Source organism: Myzus persicae, unplaced genomic scaffold (assembly GCF_001856785.1).
Source record: "Myzus persicae strain clone G006 unplaced genomic scaffold, MPER_G0061.0, whole genome shotgun sequence".
Taxonomy (NCBI): Eukaryota; Metazoa; Arthropoda; class Insecta; order Hemiptera; family Aphididae; genus Myzus; species Myzus persicae.
The window spans coordinates 1,172,243-1,194,681 of record NW_019101460.1 but is presented as its reverse complement, the minus strand read 5'-3'; the positions used below and the strand labels follow the sequence as shown (position 1 = coordinate 1,194,681).

General features: G+C 27.6%; 1 protein-coding gene across 2 annotated transcripts in view; it reads left to right on the top strand.

Moving 5' to 3' along the window:
- LOC111029210 (gamma-aminobutyric acid type B receptor subunit 2) overlaps positions 1 to 22,439 on the top strand; it is a 226,590-nt gene that overhangs the window by 61,408 nt on the left and 142,743 nt on the right. Inside the window, exon 2 of one of the 2 annotated variants that reach the window (XM_022308144.1) lies at positions 12,308 to 12,419. The exons of the other annotated variant lie outside the window; for it this stretch is intronic. The gene's annotated coding sequence lies outside the window, so the exon portion shown is untranslated. The remainder of the gene's footprint in view (positions 1 to 12,307; positions 12,420 to 22,439) is intronic. 2 annotated transcript variants of the gene reach the window in all.

Sequence of the window (22,439 nt, the reverse complement as noted above, 5' to 3'; positions counted from 1 at the left end):
ACTAGAACAAACATGTGTATAAGAAAAACAACATAAGCTAAATTTGGTATGTAAATTACTCACAATACTAAATGGAGCTCGAATTATATGAAGTCGATTTATATTAATATTCGATTTAAATGCATTTCAATAATACACGAGGAAAACTTAAATTTACAAAAAATGACATTACATTTAAACGATTTAGGTATATTGAATGTTTAATATCCAATAACGTTAAACTATTTCGTTTAAAATTGTATTTCCGATTAACAACGTACACCGTAATAGATTTGTCTGATGGAGACAGATGATTGGGGAATTTCAAAGCCGTTCTATGTATGAAAAAAAAAAAACTTTATCGTTCAAATTGAAATACGAGATATTATTATGTCTGTTTTACTGGTAAATAAAAATTAAATTGAGCGAAGAATAATTGAAATAAGGAATAATATATTATTATTTATTATATTTACTACAATTACATTTGAAATAGGAAACCATAAAACCGAATCAAACGTAATCTGTACATTTAATCATTTATTAAAAAATGTATTATTATTTACAATCAATATGGTTCAGTCATAAACGTACGGACCGCATAATTTTGAAATTATTATTTTTGTTACATGGCATATTAATTTAACAATGATGTTACTTTATTTATATAAATTTTAAACGTCCTTAGACTAGTAAGAATAATAAAATACAAATTAAAAATAAAATAAAAAATACTTATAACTTATAAGCTACGAATTATTACCAAGTATAAAATTACAATACATTTTTGATCAGTCAATGTTTGGTGAGATACACAAATCGATTATAACTAATTTATGGTTTTCATCATTCTATTGCCAGGGTTTTACTGTCATAACTAGTTACTTCTATGCTCGGATAAAATGCATTATACTATTAAGTGTTACGAGTATTGGACGGAAGAAAAAACGATTCGCTACTGAGGAAACGCTTGTACAGATCGAAGTATAAAATATCTGATCGAAAACTTAGTTAATTGGATGATACGAAGAATGCGTTTACGGGTATAGTAAATTCAAAAGAGAGGAATGAAAGCATTTTCGCTGATTTTTTTCTAATTTAAACTTAAGATTTTATTGGTAAGGAAATTATATATTCACAAATATAACGTAACAGTACCAAAGAGCACTTATATTGATTTTAAAGAATGTTTAATTATTAATTCAACATGATTCCGATGAATGAAACCTAACATTTCTTTTTTTTACCAGTTAACAACGCTAGTAACGGAACAGTCAAATTATTTAAGTTCAGGATCAAAAAAATTCCAAGTCCCTTAATAGGTCCCATGGTGTGAAACAGTATTTCATCATTGATATGTTAATTACATTTTGAAACACTCGTCGGTAAATATTAGTTTAGGATTTAGTGCAATTTTGAAATGTATGTGATTAATTTAGTTAAAAAATATTATTAGCGCTGAATGGAATTCTTAAGGTACTCAGAAATATACTAATTCTCTTTGTAAGATACAATTGTATGACTATCTTCAATAAAATAAATAAGCCAGGACAGAAAAGTTCGGCAAAATAATACCAAACTGTTTTAATTTTGTAAATAGGATTTGATGATTAATTTTATCGAAAGCCATGGAAAAACTGGTGTATAGAATATTATCATCAAAATATTTTAATTTATCAGAAAGGGTGTTGTTAACGTAATAATAATAACTGTCTATTTAAATACTATATTTTGTTTAGAACCTAAAAAGAAAATACTTTTTTTAATTTTCCATCAGTAATTTGCAAAAGTATACTAAAATATAATACGATAAGCGAAGGGATCGATTAGAGTTCCAAATTTCCAACTAAAGTTTTTCTATATTTTATATTATATTATTTATAATTTTTATTCGGGGTCGTGTAATTATTTTTTACTCAAGCACATAAATGTTAAAATTAAGCCTTATGATGTTTATGAATTTACATATGTATGAATTTTTCAATAGCAATTTTTTTTAATGGATATATCAAAATTGTATTTTCATATTTTCCGATTTCTATTTATGAGTGCATATATTGGTTTTTATCTGTTTTCAAGCACATACTTGATTCTTTCCGACACAAAATAACAAAAAATGCCAAAACTAAAAAAATTTACAGACTTAAATTAAACTGGTATGTAGTTATCTGCTTTTTGTATACATTATGTACATAAGTTACATTATAACATATTTATATTTTATAATATTGAGAATTTCATAACTTAAATGTTTTATTAATTAATAAATTTCATTTTTAATTTAGTAGTGGTATTTATAATATACAAGTTCGTTCTTTTTTTAATTATATTTTTGGAATTTGAACATTCTAACTCTAATTATAACTTATATCAAAATAAAAGTATGTTACTATACATATAATTCAAATTTACACGACTTTAAAATATACTATGATTTATATTATCTCGCGGTCTTAATTACATATTATTATACGAATGGAATTTATACAAAAAAGTTTAAACATTCATTAAAAAATAAACATGCTCACGAAGTACGATAGACAATCATATTTGAGTGGTGAACGATGATTTAAAATACAAAATAGTTGTTAGTATAATTAATGATGAATACATACTTGTCATTTTGTCAACCATCTAAGATATTATAATATACATTTAAATAACTTTTATGTGTCAATATAAATATTATGCTTGCATTGTTTCACCCCATTATAAAATAAAATCTTAATCCGTAAAATAATCATCATTTATTCCCCTCATGTGACGAGGTTGAATGGCTCATCCATTACGCTTATTTTTCATTTAGTACGTGAATGGAGGTCACAGTGGAGTTATAAATACCATACATAGCACTAATATATTGATCATGAGATCCATCATGTAAGTACACCAACTACTGACATACTCAACCATTTCCCCAGAGATAATAGAGTACCTATTGCACTGGATCCATATTTGCCCATATTACCAGATAATTAATTTCGACAATTTCATGGGATATGATCTTATTGTATTATAGTCTATATTAGTTTATCAAAACAATGAAAAAAGTATTTTCCTTTGCATTAAATACAAAAATACAATATGATAATCAATAATAACTGCTTAGTTTGGTTTTGATCAATATATTTATATAATATTTTATTTCAAGCCAGTGATAAGCCATAGTATCTGACTTATTAATTTGAATAAAGTTTGGTTTACTATATTTTGCACAGCTAAATAATGTACAGCACTTAAAATTCTGATAACTAACTAATCATAAAATATTATCATCTTTTAAGTTGTGTAGAAATAATTTTACGTTAGTCAACATTTTTGAATTTCACGGTTTGCCGATTCGAACGATTAATGTATTGGTTTTACTGTGTATGTTTTTGTTTAAAAACACTTTAAAAAAAAAAATGATTTATTCATCAACTTTAATTGTTTTTTTTAGTATAAAATTGAATGAAGTTTATACATTGGATTTTAGTATACACGAAATTTCCTATACTTTTAAAAATAACTAGAAACGAAAATAAAAAAAATGGGCATCACTAGTGAGAAAATCGGTTTTATTTTAATTCAAAAATAAATAATTGTAGATATCTAAAGTATTTGCCAAATATTTAAATTGGCATATTCTATACATAATAAAATGTTTATAATATTTAGCTGCTTGGAAAAAATGTTATTTTATTAAATTATTTACATTTATAAAAAATGTTTGTTTGAATTACAAATCTTGAAAAATGAATACAAGATTTTTCATAAATTGTAATGTATTCTATGGTACGTTGGTAAATCGATTTTGGTATAAGTTATGAGTTATTATTTTTATACAAAAATTAGTTCAATAATAAACTGTATTTAAAAAAAAAAAGAATAATATAGTAATATATAATGTACAACATATTATGTCACATTGAACTATCCTTACAAATAGATACTTATCCACTTATCTTCTTCAGTTAAAAATATTTTAATCGTAGGTACACAGTTATTTAACGTTGAATTCAAATTTAACACATCTATTACAGTGACTTACTCAATAAAGATGTACATCCAAACTATACAAAAAAATGAGTTGTCCTATTTTTTTTCGTTTGTTTTATCATTTATAATCGTAAAAATAAATATTTTTTTAAACATTTTAGACATTATGCTAGTAAGTATATGACTATATAATTTTAATTTTTTATTGAAATGTCTAGGCGTAACAAAATACTACATCCCTAAATCAAATATTTCCAATTTATACTGCCTAGTTATATATTTGGTAATTTTCGGAACTATATGATACAACACAAGCGGTTACATTCAAAATGTACTGCTGCCAAAATGTCAATTTTCCACAAATTGAAAAAAACTGTTATGAATAGTTTTCTTAATATGTATCCTTAGGATTAAGTTTGCTCGTTTCATTGAAATAGTAGGTTTTAATTAATGATCACAAATGAAATATTACATTTATTGAAACTACTAGTTTTTTTAATGTAATTTTTGAGTATTTATAGTATGTTTGCAAAAAATAACAGTGGTTGATTTGTCCTTTTTTTAAATTACGATTTAATACTTTGGTGTATCGTGTATAAATATGTTTTATATAATGTTTAAAACTTTATAAGGTACATTTTTTAGTTGATTCTAAATTCTAATGTATTTGACATAAATAATTAAATTTCTCTGATATGTGAATATTGTAATATAGTTAGTTAGTAATTTCTGAACAATCATATTTGAACCAATAAAATGAAACTTAGAATACATGAATAAAGTTATATTGCCTCACTCAGCAAATATAATTACAACAAAATCGGACATGTGCACATAATACCGATTTTTTATGGTCTTGCGGTATTATCTTTGCGGTCTTACTATTAAACATCGTTTTACTTATCGATTATTATTTAGGAAAATGATAGGATCCATACCGCGACCGTTCCTAGTTGAAAACCAATAGCACTGACGTGCAAATCGTATTCGTAAATTATGTTGTATGAAGCGCAGAGTAACGCTCAAGACTCTGTCGTATGCGACATTGCGACAAGCTCGACTCACCCCGACATCGGACCTTTAGATTTTTAAGATTCTATCACGAAGTCGCAATCAACGCTTGACTCACGCTATTGTGGTCCAACATTTTTTTTCTGATTTTCACCAGACGGGTTTCTTCTTTTCTTTTGAAATCGTGCCAATCAACACCTACGAGTATATAAATGATAACCATTTTTAGTATAATAACCATTGTTCGGTGTACAGTATAAACTTATTCCAAATAACAAAATCGCACTTCTATCCCCTAAATAAATCTCGTAGGTTGTGTATTTCATTTATTTTTCTTTAACCAATCGTCGGTTATATAATTTAACATCAAAATACCGAAGTGCCTACACTGGTTGGTTCTTCCCTATAGTCACTCAAGCCACCACATTAAAATTTTAAAAAAACATTCATTATGCTTATTATATTTCGTTTTCATGTATAAATTGTTTGAATTCTGAATTAAAAATAATAATAATAAAGAATAAAAAATACATCATTATAAATCATAGACTTAAGGTACTTACAGGTTACAGATCTAATATAATATTTTTCAAGCTGCGAACGATATTGTGAAAGTGCCATAGTGTCATTTCCGGTAGTGAATGCGGTCACGAGTAATATCCTAAGCGACTATGCGACATAATAGTATTACGAATAACCGAAAAAAGTTCTGCATAAATGTGAAAACCATACACTTGGAAAGTTGAAAATATAATATGTACCGAAGATTTGTCTGTACGATGTTCATAAAACTTTATCAATCTCACACACCGAATCGTATTCCTCCCGGTCAAACGTGTGTATTACGTATTAATGCCCGTCTAGGATATATTCCGTACGCTATTCACTTAAATGTGCATGGAATACAATTTTTACACGAAGACATTATGTACTTTTGTATCGGACTCGGTGAACGATCGCCAATGCATCTTAATTTCGAGAGGTCCATCGATCGGCATTTGATAAAAGTATACATTATATAAAATCTTTATTGCGACGTTAAAAATACAACGTGAAACTCAAATACAGAATTGAATTACTAGAAGTGTAAAGCGTGAGAGCGAATAATTTTGGAACGACGAGAAAATAAACTAACGTTATGTAATAATATTTTTATCTTATATAATAATATCTATGACCACTTCCCGGATCACTATATAAATACTGATTTAGGGTCGTCCGTTTTGAGAATCATATCGAAATATAAAATATATTAATAATTGGGATTTGATGGAAATAGAAACAATTTCATCTTTCGTTTTCGTAACGAACGGATCAAAGTTATATAATAATATTTATTATAGACTATAGTTTTGTTGTACCTTACTACGTAAGACTTGCTTGTACCTACACTGAAAAGTATAAGACGGCGACATGTATAGGCAATATAGCAGCACCTGTGTTATCAAACACTATTATTCTAGTATAATAATTACTAACATTATAGGGAGTACCAAACGTTCTCTCCGAAGCTCTGCACCCAGACAACATAAAAAACACAATTAACTTTATAACTTAGACAAATCTAATCAATCTTTTGTGACTTGTGCCTACTACCTATACGAAAATAATTGTATTTTAAAATATAATGTAAATCTTTGTTAAATTGTTGTAGCCAATGATCTCAGACTCCTAGGCCTTTAAATAATAATAACAACAAACAAATGACATAGAGTATTTCGTTAGAACCACTTGTTTGTTCACTGTATACTGCATTACAGCATCATTGTACTAGATTATAACATGGTAATAATATTATTATCTTTGAGAATTTATTTAGATCGTAAATTATCATCAATTAAACCATTACTCGCGGTTGTTTTATCATTGCAAATAATGGTCAACTTTACTGATATATTTTTTGAGTTTGGTAAGCAGTGAACCGGTTTTTGTAACGTTTTATTGCCAAGCGAAATCGTTGTCTTTCGTATGTGATTCTATATATATACCACACATAAAATTTAGATCCGCTGGAGATTTGAAGTAGAGTTTCACATCTGACTCCTATAAAAACATGCATAGAAACTTCGATAGAGAATGTTTTGTACGAATAATTTCCTGTTTGTTTTTCCTCTGGACCTTTTCGTACATGTGGGTATTTTAATATGGTACCTTAACATAATGAATATAATATAACTCTAGTGGTAATAAAATCATTGTATATGTCAAGTTCGGTGGTATGCAATATGCCAGTATGTATCATCTATTTTAGGCCTTCGGTTTTATAAATAACTGATATGTGTTATTAGTTTTAGCTGATCCTGCACGGCGTTGCCCGTGAAAAATTAAATAATACTAATTACTTTACACCAGTGTTCCCTAACCTCTTTTCTTACAATCCTCTCTCTCTAAATCAATTAAAATTTAAAAAAAAACAATTCTTTGCTTCAAATTTGAATAGGTAAAAATAAAGTTATAATAGGTACACCATCCGAGATTCGAGTATTTAGTGAAACTCGGTTAATGGCTGTTATTATTTTTTTTTATCATTAGTTTTCCATATTTATGTAAATAACTAAAAACACGTTTTACTTCCGGAGGTCTGCTCACATCTTCTCAGCAATGTGTTTATGCCACCCTCCCCCTTCCAAGTTGTAAATTCCAGATTAACACTGGGACCAGATTAACTCCATATATTTTTTAATACAAAATAATTTGAGTGGTTCGGATCAAATCAAATATACAGGTCCAAGAGTATATCCAATTATTATAAAAATTTTATTTTCTGTGATCAATGGAAACCTTAAAGGTATAAACAAAAAGTTTTTCGTGAGCCGACAAATCCCTTTACGAGACCCTCTTTCAAATGCAAAATTGCAAATGCAAAATTGGCTTCAAGGTGCACATCCTCGGGTATAGGATTACCAATTAACCATATTTCAGGACCATGAATGCCATAAACTTGGCAAAGGATTGCACACACACATACACACACACACACACACACACACATTCACACGCACACAAACGTTTTCATAGTTTGTATTTATAATTCAATTAAATAAGCATAGAAATCACGAAAATTACTGTTTATAATTTTGACTTAAGAACGAAGAATGCAAAGGATTACTCTTGCTCACTCATGCGTATCAAACCCTCATCCCACATAATGCTGAAAGGACTTTTTTACATAATTCACTAGGAATATGGCGTTATGATTATATGTTTTTAATAATATTCATGTAAAACGCATTGTAAGATAACTGAAAGCGTCAAACATAATATATCGTTTTTAAAAACTAGCCCAGTGAAGAAATCCCAGAGTAAAATATTATGCTCTCATAAATCTGTTATCATTATTATATTATTTCGTTGAAATACAGGAATTATTTGGTACCTCTGCAGTAATTAAAATAATTTGATATCGTGGTACTATTAGTTGTCATACTTTGAAATAAAGGAGAACTTTGGAGTTGGATTTAAAGACAGAAATTATTCAAAATGATTACTTAAGATAAATTTTGGATAAAGTAATGTAATTTAAAAGTATTTAGAGTACATATACTTCATTATGACAAATTAACTATGCCGTAGTAAAATCGCAAGGAAATAATCTTTTTTAGGTTTAAACATTTTAGTTGGTACCGACTTAGTTTATTCGATATTCTAAATTTATTTTATATTTTAAGTTTTTATTACTTAAATTGATGGTGTAAATGTTTATTAAGTATCTCTTAAGGCAAATTAAAGTATTTTAACGGTTTATGATGATTAATTATCAAACTGCTTTTGCTATATAATAATGTAAGTGCTGCAGAAAGGAGTAAAATAAAGTAATTATAACTCTTGCAGTACTAATAAGTTAATATTTTAATGATGTCCTCACAATACGAGTTAAAATAATATAAATGCTTGATTTCCTACTTTTCAATGTTATTACGTCCTCAATAATATCGTTCTATCAATAGTGAAAAACGATTGATTTTCCAATAATATGTAAAAATGCGACACAACACTTATATATAATTATTATTTATATAAAACGATATGATCGAAAATAAGGTTTTCTGCATGACTGCATTGTGCATATTATATACAAATATGTTTAAAAAAACCTTTACTTGATTATTAACTTTATTTGATAGTTTATGATTTTATGTAATAAAATATAAATTATAATATAATATTAATATGCATATTATTATGTATGTACAATAGGTACATTCAAATATTCAGTTACAAGCAACCACACTCATAGGGTATGAAAATCTTAAAAATGTAATAAAAAAAAAAAAGTGAAAATGTCACTAATACAATATAATTATATACGTTAAAAGTTTCAAGTTCTCACGAATAATATTTTTTAACTACTAGAAAGTATCTAAACTCTTTACTATTTGTATGAATATTTAATTTCTTCCCAATTGGTATTTCGAATGATTATAAGTTATAGCAAAAAGTTGAGTTTATGAATCTTAAATATTTTCAAATTATTGCTATAAAAATTGTTGTCTTACGAGGAATACAATATAGATATTATCCATAACATATTATTTTATCTTATATGTAGTTCACATACAGTGTTCCGTGTACGTATCATAATATTTTTTAATGTCTTATATTTTTAAGTATTTATGATACACAACGCATTAAAAATAAAATATTTTAAGTTTTTATCATATTGGTTACCTGCTTAGATTCTTTTGGTGTTTTATAGTTTTTGTATTAATAATGATTTGAATTTTATACGACTGATGTAATGGACTAACTGGATAACACATTCTTTGGGGATTCCTTTGTCATTTTATTCCACTTGTCTAAGTTCTAAACACTTATAAATTGATCGTCCTGTACAAACATTCATATTATATTTATATAATATATATGAACTGCAGAAGATATTACTCAGGGCCCGCGTGGAGTGGAAAGTCTGCTAAATTGAAATTCGGTTATGTATTCACGTTTCAATAGTGTATATATAAACCGGACTTATTCAATAACTTAGTTTGATTCGATTAACTTTTTGAGACGGAGCTCGCTCGCGTTTTATTTCATTAACAATTTAAGCTGAAAGTGCTCGTTGCATTTCTAATGTGTTTCCGGAGAGATGGCATTTTTAATATTAATGTTTCCTATAAATGTTTGTGCACACATGTATAATATATACTATATTTTTAGTAAATGTATAAATGTAACTTATCTGTGTATAAGTGAAGTCAGTTTTAGAAATTTTATTTGATGCCAGTTATTTAATGAGATTTAAATTTAAAAAAAAAAAAAATGGTTTTACCAGATTTTTAAATTCATTGACTATGTTAGTCCATAAATTAAAAAACCAACTATGCCCGAGAAAAGTTTATGCTTTTATAATTTTAAAATTAGATACTTGACCAAAATCATGAACTGTTAAAACAACAATGTATAATATGTACTTAATACACTATATTATATTTAACAGAATTCATAAAAAGATAGTACCTACAATATATTATACTGTAGAATATGTAATGTGTATAATTTTCATGATGTATTTTAATATTTCATCTAACACACACACTACTCAATACATACATAGGTATTATATATTATTAAGAGTACGCATCAATTTTCCGGAGTTACGTTTCTGGGTGCAATTACAGTTTTTACATTATTATTTTAATATCGCGTCTGACTAATGGATGGGTATTTACTGTAAAAACATATACCGCACACAATCATGATATGCATTAAATATACACACCCATAAATACTGTTAAATGGACAGATAATAGTATGTCATTATTTATATATTAATGACGATCTTATTTAACAAAAAATAAACCTTTTTGAATAAAAAATATTTTTTTTTACAATAATAAATAATAATATATAAGGTTTATTCCGAAAATACTAAACAATAATTTTAAAAAATGTGAAATAAATAACATAGATCTGTCACTATTTGTTTGAAACTAATATAAATTGACGATTCTGAGTGAAACTTGGTCGAACATTCAATATTTATTATTTTATGTAAATTGAACGAAAATAAAATATACTAATTTTTCACTTCATCCAGAAATGCATTTTTTTGTTTTAAATTAAATTATATTTGTACGTTCCCCAAATAAAAAAACTGGTTATAGTTTAAGGTCTGAAGCAATAATAATTATTAAATTATGACGGTAAATCCAAAATCAAACTATATAGTATGAAAAACGGGTGTGTCGTACGTAAATTGGAGCGTTTTTCTTATGCATTATAATAAAACGTGAGAAAATTAAAAAATACATTTTTAACGTACTATGATCTACAGTTTTCTACTAGAAATAGGATAATCAGGAGGAGATCAAATCACTTTTTCAGCAATCGAAACAACATAATTTATTGTTTACACATCATTGTTATAACCATATGATATAACGTACGTAGTAAGTTGTGTTATATGACACAATATATTATTACACTTGTAGGTACATATGTTTTTATGAATATACATTTTATACTTAGGTAAGTCTCAACTTGTATGTACCAAATTTAGTACATGAAATAGTTCTTGGTAATTAATAATTGTCAAGAATTAATTTTAAAGTTTTAATATCTGAGAATACATTTTATTCTACAATATGATTTCTGTGCATACTATATTAGTTTAGAAAACTTTTATGATGATATATGTACGTAATTCACAAGTATTGAAATGAATACACTTTTCGGTTGAAGTATTAATTTTAAACTCAAAATATTGCTAAAAATTGTGTTAAACGCGAAAATTATTTAACTATATTTTAGTTAGTTAATTTATTATTCAATGAAGAATATCTCTCTAAAAATCATTTAATCGTTTTAATGAAATAATACTGTTTGGTTAATACGATTATATTGTGTACTGTTATAACAAATGTTAATAATTAAGTTTATGAAATTATAAGATACATGTATAGGTAAACGTTGAAGTTTTAGCACCTATTCCATTTTTTATTACGATTCTTAATTTTAAATTGTAACTATGTTCAAACACTAAATCAATTATTTCTCTTGTAATTTTGATTTTTCTATAATATTAAAATTGTTTTATTTAAATAACTAACTAAACTGTACACTGTTTATTTATTTATATAATTGTAAATTCTTATTATTTTGTTACACTCTCTATCTTTAACTCAAGCTTTGCTTAAAATAGATAGATAATTAAGTTTTGTAAGTTATAGTTTACCTAACAGTATTAAATAATTATATCGGTTGATTCATACAATAATTAAAAATGCGTTTGTTGCTTTGTTTAAAGTACATACAGTTCTATTGAAAGTGTATAAATATGTATGCATAGTGATAATATACTAATTAAAATATAAGACTCGTGATCAATATTTATTTTTAGGTGGATGCGTTGGGATTTCAACGTTATTTTGTGCTGAACATTCGAACGTGCTTTATAATTTTTAAAGCTGCGTGATATTAGTAACAGGAAACCGTACGACAGAATATAATAGGTAAGGTATATTACCGGAAGGATAATTAAATTTCCTATACATTAGCATCTCGACTTATAATATATACACATATTTATTATATTTTAAACAGTGATGTAGTTATTCTGACATTTAGAAACGAAGAATTTAATTAATCTTGATTCTCGGATAAATATAATATTATCGCAAATTAAACATTGTTTGTATGAATGCGTATTTTTGAATAATTATGATGAATATTTAGAAATACACATTTCTCATGAGACAAGGCGATGTTTAATCCAGCCGGATTTGATGAATTATTAAATTATGTTTTCTCATTACAGCCAGTCCCTTTTCTCGAGAAATATTAATTTTATATATTACAAAGATGTAGAACAGAACTTTTTAAACGCTTTTGCATTTACTCCGACTTGTTCGCTCAAAACTTTTTCTACCTTATTAACCACTGTGTCCCATGGATTTTATTTTAAACTCCAACGCCGTGAGACAATATAATAGCCCAGTCGTTATTCTATAACTCTACATTAATTCCATGGGGTTCTTACCGGTGAAAGGTCTATGGTACGGGTATACGTCATGTCCTACAAAATAAATATTGTAAATGTAGGTTTATTACAATATAATATTAATATTGTAGTATTGCAATTTGTTTATTTTGTAATCGAGTAATATGTAATTATATTGTGAGTGAAGTGTTATATTATTGTACGAACGTGTACAATCGCACCAATTACGATCCGATGAAATCTGCTTCAAACGAAATTCCGTGATCCCGAGAAAACATTTACGGCTGCGGTGCGCGGTAATGACGCAAGTGCATGTAACAGCGGAGGTGGATATCAATTTTCAGCTCTCAATCCTTTGGTACTGTGGGCAGTAACCACAGATTCTGGTCACGTACAAATACATTGTTACAGAATCGGATGGGTTCGACGAGAACATCCCTTTTATATGATATCATGTATAATGTGCTTATAATGTATAATTGTGTGCGTGTGTATACCTATTCGTGTAACGAGGAAAGGATTATGAGAAATAATGCAAAGGTATGATAATAATGCTACTACGGTTGTATCGTTCGAATGAGTCGTTTTCTATACAGTATATTCGTGCAAAGGGGAAAGGATTAAGAGAAATAATGCAAAGGTATGATAGTAATATTATGGTTGTTGTACGAATAAGTCGTTGTCGATACGATGGTCCGAGTCACTCATTGGCTTGAGCTATGATCACATGGTTTATTTAATATCAAACATTATTATATTATATAAATTGAATAACCAAGCATAAATCCTTTGAAACTATACTGATTAAAGTTTCGATTTAGATACGTCATAATTCTAAAAAAAAGAAAAGAAATCAATGTATAAAAAAGTACTCCTCATACGAATAAAATACGTAATAGTCAATTCATATTTCTTTAAATATGTTAAAAAAATATAAATAAATTAAAATATATTCTTCATACATACTATGCTTTTAAATTACAAGAATCAGAACCAAGGATATACTTTGTGTAAAAGCAAATAAAATGTGTATATTATGTCAATTAAGAAAATAATAGTAAAATTACAGTCGACTATCTATAATAATAACTAAAAAAATAAATCTGACATTTTTGACATGGCTGAACGATTAATTATAATACTATACCAATTTATAACAGTTAGAATGTACAGTGGTCATGCATGCTATCATATATTTATTTGTGATTTTCAAATAAAAAGTCAGTGTAAAATTAAATTAATTTTTTCCATATCATTATATGCTTACGAACCCCTAAGGGCTAAGTAACATTCAGTTTATTTTATGAATCAATCCGTATTTGACATTTTGCATAACGATGGAATACCAGAAAAATATTTTTGAAATAATAAGTACAAATACATACGTATATTACAATATTGTTCTAGCCGGGCTGCGTAAAAGGTGTGGCACGTGAGTGCAAGTGGTAGTAAACTGCATAGGTACATAAACATAGGTACAATCGACGTTACACGTATAGACGGAGTTGTATATATATATTATTATTATTATTATGTTATTAACATTTCCGTTGTCGTCTGCAAATAAAACAACGACTAACGATAATAAATTTTCATTCAAAAAAAAAAAAAAACCTATCGCCGACACCGCACCGGTGTCCACGACTTCTATGGGTGCGTGTGCCGAGTAAAAATTATGATCCCTGGTTGAGTGAGACCGGGGGTTGACGATTCTCCGGGGACTCGTTTACCCGTCTCCCCGCTCATGTGTGGCGTGTATTCGCCACTATTTCCGCTGAACCGCCGAAATGTGGGTGTGCGTGTGTCCGTTTGTATGCCTGTGTATGATTGTGTTGGCGTGTGAGTGCGTATTCATGTGCGGTGCTTGCGTTGCACCGTCACGGAGGCTGCGGCATATCGGAAGAGTTCGATTTTGCCGTCAAATATACCAACCACCATCATCTCCTTCGCCAACCACCGTGAACCCTTCTATATCGTCTGGCGTCGAGAGCTCGATAAGGATAGGTCTCGCTTCCACAGTGGTTAGCACAAATGGAAAGAGGTGAATAAAATAAAAACCCACATTTGTATAGTTTATAATATGAACGTTATGTATATCATATACATTATATTAATGAAAACCAGATGCCCGCCTTGGTGAATTCTCGGACTCTGCACGATTGTCTCACGCAGGACTGTAAATGTGGAAGGAAAAAAATCATTTTTATAAAATAAACCGTAATATAAAAAAACGCCATAACAACGCAGTTCGTAGTTTGCAGTTATGTTATAAAAAAAAAACCGATGATGTCACTCTACAACATTATAGTGTACCTACCTCGCCATTGAGTATTTTCACAGTAATGGATGTATTCAGTTTCAAATCAATGAGAATTCATTGCATACGAATACGATTTTGAGGGAACGGCTGGTCAGCTTATATTTCTAAGGATATTTTATGATTTATTTTTAATAGTATAAGTTGATCGGTTATTGAACTTATTTTTATAACAAATATTGCATACATATTATATTACACATATAATGATGATAATTATTATAAGTTATCATAATATATTATTATAGTTATTAACCATTAAAGGCCAATGGCACATAACATAGCACCGTGTGTATAGATTCGTGGTATAAACTATAAATAACTAAAAAGTAGTCAAAATATTTTGAAATTATCATTGCATAATATAGACATTAGTTATGTACTTAAATCTTAAAAATTACTAGTCCTTAAAATAAACCATCATAATTAAAATCAAATGATATAAAATCGTTTTTTATTTTTAAATTTCCAATTTTGTCAATATTAGAACTTCAAATGTCTATAAAAATTTCGTGCTTATTTACTGTTGATATTTTTAAAAAATCCGTTGAACATCCTACTCGTATAAAAGCCTTGTATTAATTGTTCAATTCTTATTTATTAATGTTTAAGTTGTTATAATTTTAAGCTATACTTTTCGCACTTTCGTAATTTTGTTGCTTCTCATTCAAATTTGAACTTAAAACGCATATAAAACATTTTTTACAACGCACTATAGATTTTTTTTCTAGGAAGTGATAATATAAATATTTTAAAAACTTTAAGTATCTTTTTCAAATAATATCAGTAACTAAAATCCTGAATGTTTTTACCTGAACCCACATATAATAATATAATATGCGTATGTGTTACTATTATATTCACTTTAACTCATTTATAAACATTTTGGATTAAAAAATATACCGAACAAACGTTATTTGTTCATGCATAGCAGCATCCATTGACAGTAAAAAAAGATTTACATTTATTGCATAGTCCACATAAATTATTAGGTATTTATTATTACTTATTGTTATTACTTAATTCAAACGTGATACCACGAGAGAAACATTGAAACACAACCATTTTCGATTTGTGGTGCATCTATACATACATAAATACATAATATATATTATCAATATTCTATCTATTTTTCATAAGGAAATCGATATTTTTTTGTGTAATGTATATGCTAGTATAATGTCATCATTTTTTATAACCTCATGAATTATTTGCCAATTACATTATAGGTAGTAATATTTTTCTTTCGGTGGAACTTTGTAATTTTTAGTAGTGCGACTTAATCATTATAATCATTAGTCCATGTCAAAATCGATATTCATTATTTTAAAAGTGTACTTAGGTTAAATATCAGACATACCTCGGATTACTTGAGCGTAATATAATTCAATTAAAAAATAATAAACTAATTTTATTCGAGTCACGGCGTTAATTTGTTAATTTTTTACTTTATACTAATTTCTGCTGTGTAGTCAAATATTTTTTTTTTCGCAATACCCATCTAAAATTTGTATTAAGTTTTACACGCTATCATGATTTTTTAGTATATACCATATACGTTTATTTTAATATATTGCAAAGCAACTAGTAAATACCAAATAACCAAACAAGATAAGTACGTATATAGGTAACTACCATTATAAATTTCAATAGGTTTTAAAACCGTGTAAGACTATAATAATTGTCGTCAAACGTTAAGTTTATATATAGCTAATCACATTCATTATGATTGTATTTGTTATACGATAACTACGAATTGGTACAAAATGACCAGTTTATATATTTTTTGAAACTGTCGATTTCTCTAACCCAAACTAATACAACAATCAAAACATTATATTGACCATAAATTATACGAAGAACAACGTTAAGGTTATAAGCTATGTGCAATATATACGTGTAACAAAATTAGAAGATATAAACAAGTACCCTCGGTGCATTAACAGTTTGAAGTTTCATGTTATAGATTGTTTTTATAATAATTCACACAGTGCCTATTGTCTCAGTACTTATAAAATGTAGACAAATTATAAATATTAATGTAGATATATTGTTGTAGCAAGTACTTGTTTGCACCAGTTTCCGTTAATAAAATACCTTCTGAAATTATTTTATGTACTACGAGTGTATGGTGATCCATACCGCTTTTATGTAATACAAACATCAAAGTATGTTGATAACCCATTAAAAAAAAAAAATGTGGTTGCAAAAAATGTAAACTGAGATGGAAAAATTCAAAGCTAAGCGTAAACGTAGAAAATGCAAAAAAAAAATGTCAAATTTTCGTTTGAAAATACAAGTGGCTTTGCAGCCGCATAATGTAGGTATACATGAACATATCGCTTCACGGCCATAAAATAAACAATTATAATGCATAAATGTATAATATGTTGTACAACCAGGTAACCACTAACCGTACACATATTATATTATAGTACCTAGGTACCTACCACGAAAGAGCGTTAAACGATTCTTTTTTACCCAGAATAAAATAATATATCATATTATATCTATACTTAATATAATAATATAATTTAAAAAGTTTCACAGAGGAGACAAAAAATCTATCCACTTTGAATCCGTCAAAAAGTTTAGTTTTTGCACTGTCATGGCCGCCAGGCTATTGCGGACGGAATAAATAACGTCAGCGGGACCGCTTTTGGCAGTTCTTTAAAAAAAAAAATTGTGAAACCTCGCGGGGCGTTATTTTAATTGAAATGTAAAAGGGCTACGGGTCGATTACAAAACGTTGACATAGAATTGTATTATATTATTCAGAAGTCATAATATTATTATTTTATTTTTTTTAATTGTATTTTTTTATACACACCTCCTACACAATAGGTGATAATGTTATAGTGCAAAGCTATCAGATAGAGAAACCTGAATCCGATGACCTAGAATTTTCAATGGTTAAGTTTTCATTATATTTTGTGCACAGTCTTAATTTCGACTTAGGAAATAGATGAACGCATTATGCAATTATACAATACTGATAATATGTTAATAGGCCATTACTCATTATAATAGCCAATTTAGGCTCCATGAAGAAATTACAGGAATTGAATGCATTATTAAAATATATATTTTAATATTATTAACAAATAATTTTTTTAAACTTTAAATGTTTTCAAATAATTTACTAATTAATTCAATAATTTCATAGTTATACCAATACAAAGTATCAATAGCAACAATCGGCTGCAGAGTTTCAAGTAAAATTAACTAATATGTTATTATAGAATTACTAACCAACAACCAACAATAGCGAACGCATAAAAAACATTTACTGAGAAACTGCGTGTAACGTGTGCTCACTATTTAAATGTCCAATATAATAATATGGACGATCGTTTTTGGCATTCTATCTACCTGTATTATCATCGCTATTTTATTATTATGACTCACCTATAACTTGTTATGAACTACAGTTATTAAATCTATAAACTGCGCAATATGTAAATGATATAATATTTCCATAGGTATCCATGAAATCACGTACACCCAATCTCCATATTTATTATGTATCAACAAAACATTTTTTCATAAGTCAATATCATCTTCTACGCATAACTAATAATATTTTCTTAACTCGTATACCTATGGACGTAGATTTAAATGTTTGATAAATAAAAATTAAATAAACAGTATTAATATTTTTTGTTAAGTATAAAATGCCCAGCAGAGTACAATAATTATTTTGGGTTGCTTCTGCCACAGGTACTTGTACCAATATGTTTGTTCATAATTTAATATTCTAACTGAATGTTCTAAATATAAAATTGTTGATCAATTCCATCCAAATTAATCGTTATTAAAAAAAAAAAAAATAACTTTATATATTTCATTGTTTGAATAGCTCTTGATTACCTTCGGCTCTTGCCAATACGTATTACAATTGACATCCTTGTTTATAATGTAATTATTAGTGTACATCAACAGGATGTTATATTGTGTTGTATATAGAGTAAATAAACATGTTGTATTTACCATTTACGTGTTACTGCAGGCGTGTGTCTGTGCTTTGTGTATTTAATATATTTATAATAATTATTAACTTAATAATTGGCATAATTATTTAAATAAACACTCAACTAATAATGTTATTGGCAGTTAACAAGCATCATAATTCAAAGACAAATTATTATTTAAAAAATAATCCATATATTTACGATATATAGTTACATATATATATAAAAAAAAGTAAATAACAACATACAAAAATATTAACCATACATTGTATTATCAATTATAGTTTATTATTCTTTTCCACAAAATAATCTTATTTTCACAAATTATTATGTACAGCAACTAATTGTGAAAAAATATTAATCCAAATAAAATAAAATACATAAGTTATAAATATCATTAGTGAATGATTTAATATTTGTTTTTTAGTTTAAGGTTTTAATCAGGTTTTAGATGATAGTGTACAAATACGGGATATAAATATTGTATAGACTTATATTGTAGGAATAAATATTATTAGTTAACAATCGGTATTTTTCAATCTCGCTAATCCGGATAAAAGACGAAAAACTCGGAAAAAATCCCAAAATAATACATTCATATATTCCGAGAAATTCTAAAGGATTACACTTGATTTTGAAATTAAAATAAAAATAAAAATAAATAAAAGTTATACAATTTTGAAAACATACTAATATAATAATAATTGATGTGATGAGCTAAAATTACGAAGCTAATGGGAACAGAAATTAAATGATTTATACTTTAATTGAGGTTCGTGCAACGTACACACGTAGTCAAATATCGTTTTAAGACTGGGTGGGGGTGTTTCAATATAAATTTATTAAACGCATAGCTGTATAAATGTTGAATTATTTAGCAATAAAAAGGTTAACATTTTAATTTAATTTCAATATCTAATCCAGTATTATCAAAGTATATCGAGACCCACTGGTACACTACGGGACGTATACAAAACTACAGCAAAATATAAAAGGTATCAAATATCAATAAAAAAATTAATATTAAGGGTTTTTTTTTCCTAGAGATTTTAGTAAATTATCAGCCATGATCGTAATTTATGATGGTTAAATTTAAAATGTTATCCAGCTGCTCCGATAGGTTATGAATAATGATAAGCCGCGACCCGTATCACTGTCATATAATTTCATTATGGCGATGAAGTACCCGAAACACCAACGATGAAGCGCTTGAGTTCATACGTGTCAATTTTTTATGTGGTTTATATTGAAAATACGCATTTGAATATGCTGCATGAAATACCAGTATATTATATTTTCATCAAATCAATTTCGAGTGAGAATTATGTTGGTTCTTTCGCGATCTCCACATATTCTGTTACACACAATTTAGATGACTGTATATTAATATTGTATGTATTTGTTATTTTTAAGACATAGGTTCTGACGTGGAGTCCTCAAGAGGAATAAGTTTTATTTCAGAACCTGTTAAAATTATTGATTATTCGATTTTTATTATATTGACAATATAAACATATATATTAGAATGGATTATTTTTTTCACTTGAAAAGTCTCCGTTGTATACTATGATTATGGCCACCTGAATTTATACGCGTAATAATGTCAAAAACTACTAAAATAGGAGCACAATACTTGTACCGAGAATATTTTAGAAACGTGCATAAAACATCTTTTCAACAATATAAAACCACATTACTAGGCGATAATGTTGGCCATCGATATTCACAAGTGCACAACGCTATAAAGATAAGTCCTGAAAAATAATGCCAAATCGTGCATCGAGAAAAATAAATTTATTTCCTTGTGATATTTCAAACATGAATAAATGACCCAATCTCACAAAAATGGGTGTCAAAAAACCAAATAATACAAAGAGGAACTTAATTTTTAACTAACATACCTTCTAAATCAGACAAATTCTTTCAGTATGTATAGTCGTTGTATTTGTCGATCGGTAAGACAACGATAAAACTTTAATGTGAAATTATATCTAATTCATCATAATGATATACGAGTAGTACAGTCTATATGCTTATAACAATATGAATTTCACAATGTGAGAAAAAAGCAATTGAAACCAAGGTTCGGCGCCACAAAAAAAAAATATTGAAATAGTCTTGTGCTAAACATTTAACAATAGGTATAATTAGACCTATATTATGCACAGGAGTATAATGTTCAAATATAATATGAAAAATTCGATTACTAAAAAGGTAACTAAATAATAAAATAAATAAAATAGAGGTGAAATAGATAAGAGTTATTGTGTCAAGTGACTGTGTGGTAATATATTATAAATATTGTTTATTGGTCTCGTGTGGTACGGAGGTTGGCCACAGTCACAAACGTGTTCTGAGGTCAAGCATAGCATGGCGTTGCTAGCAACCAGTTGGGTGACCACCCGAGTTGTTGGTGACGAATTCTTGCCCCATGTACACATGTTCCTAACCAACCGAGTCCTCCTTCACAGTAAAATCTGACTAATGACCTCAGATATTAAATGCTCAAATTTAAACTAAAAAATATATGAAAATGATGAAATTACGTAAAATTAAACAAAATTTAAAAAAATCGCTTTTTATGTGGTATGTTGTTCATAACACGACATACATAATATACAATATATAACGTTAAATCCGTTCAAGAATATTAATGATATTAAATACAGCACAAAGGTCGATTTTATAAACATATATTTAGCGGAATTTATACCTACATTGCGATATAAAGAGTGCTACCACAGATTATAAATATGTATATAGTATAGATTTCTCAATATTATTTTTATATTCAGCACGATAACACGATGCTTAGACTATCATATTCCCCTATTCTTTGAAAATAATCTAGCATATTATACTCTTATAATATGTTAATACATGTAATGCCCCAGACTTCCCTTCTTAATGTAGGTCCATCAGTATCTTCTTATTCTTTCTAAAATAATTGAAAAAAACTCCTATTTTAACGCATTCTATTAATTATACTCGAAGATGATGCAATAATATTAATTAATTTGCAATAATTTTTGATTCTACAATAGCCATTTAACCATACATCAGTCATCAGGTGCATAGGTTAGTAGAAAAAATGACTTTTAGCATAGAGCACTACTGTTTTTACTTTTTACTCCTTCAAAAATAAATACAGTGGTCCCTCAAAGACCAGTCATACCCCTGATTTTTAAGGAAAATGTGATGTCTAGTTATAAAAAAAAAAAATAAAGATCATTATAATAGTTAT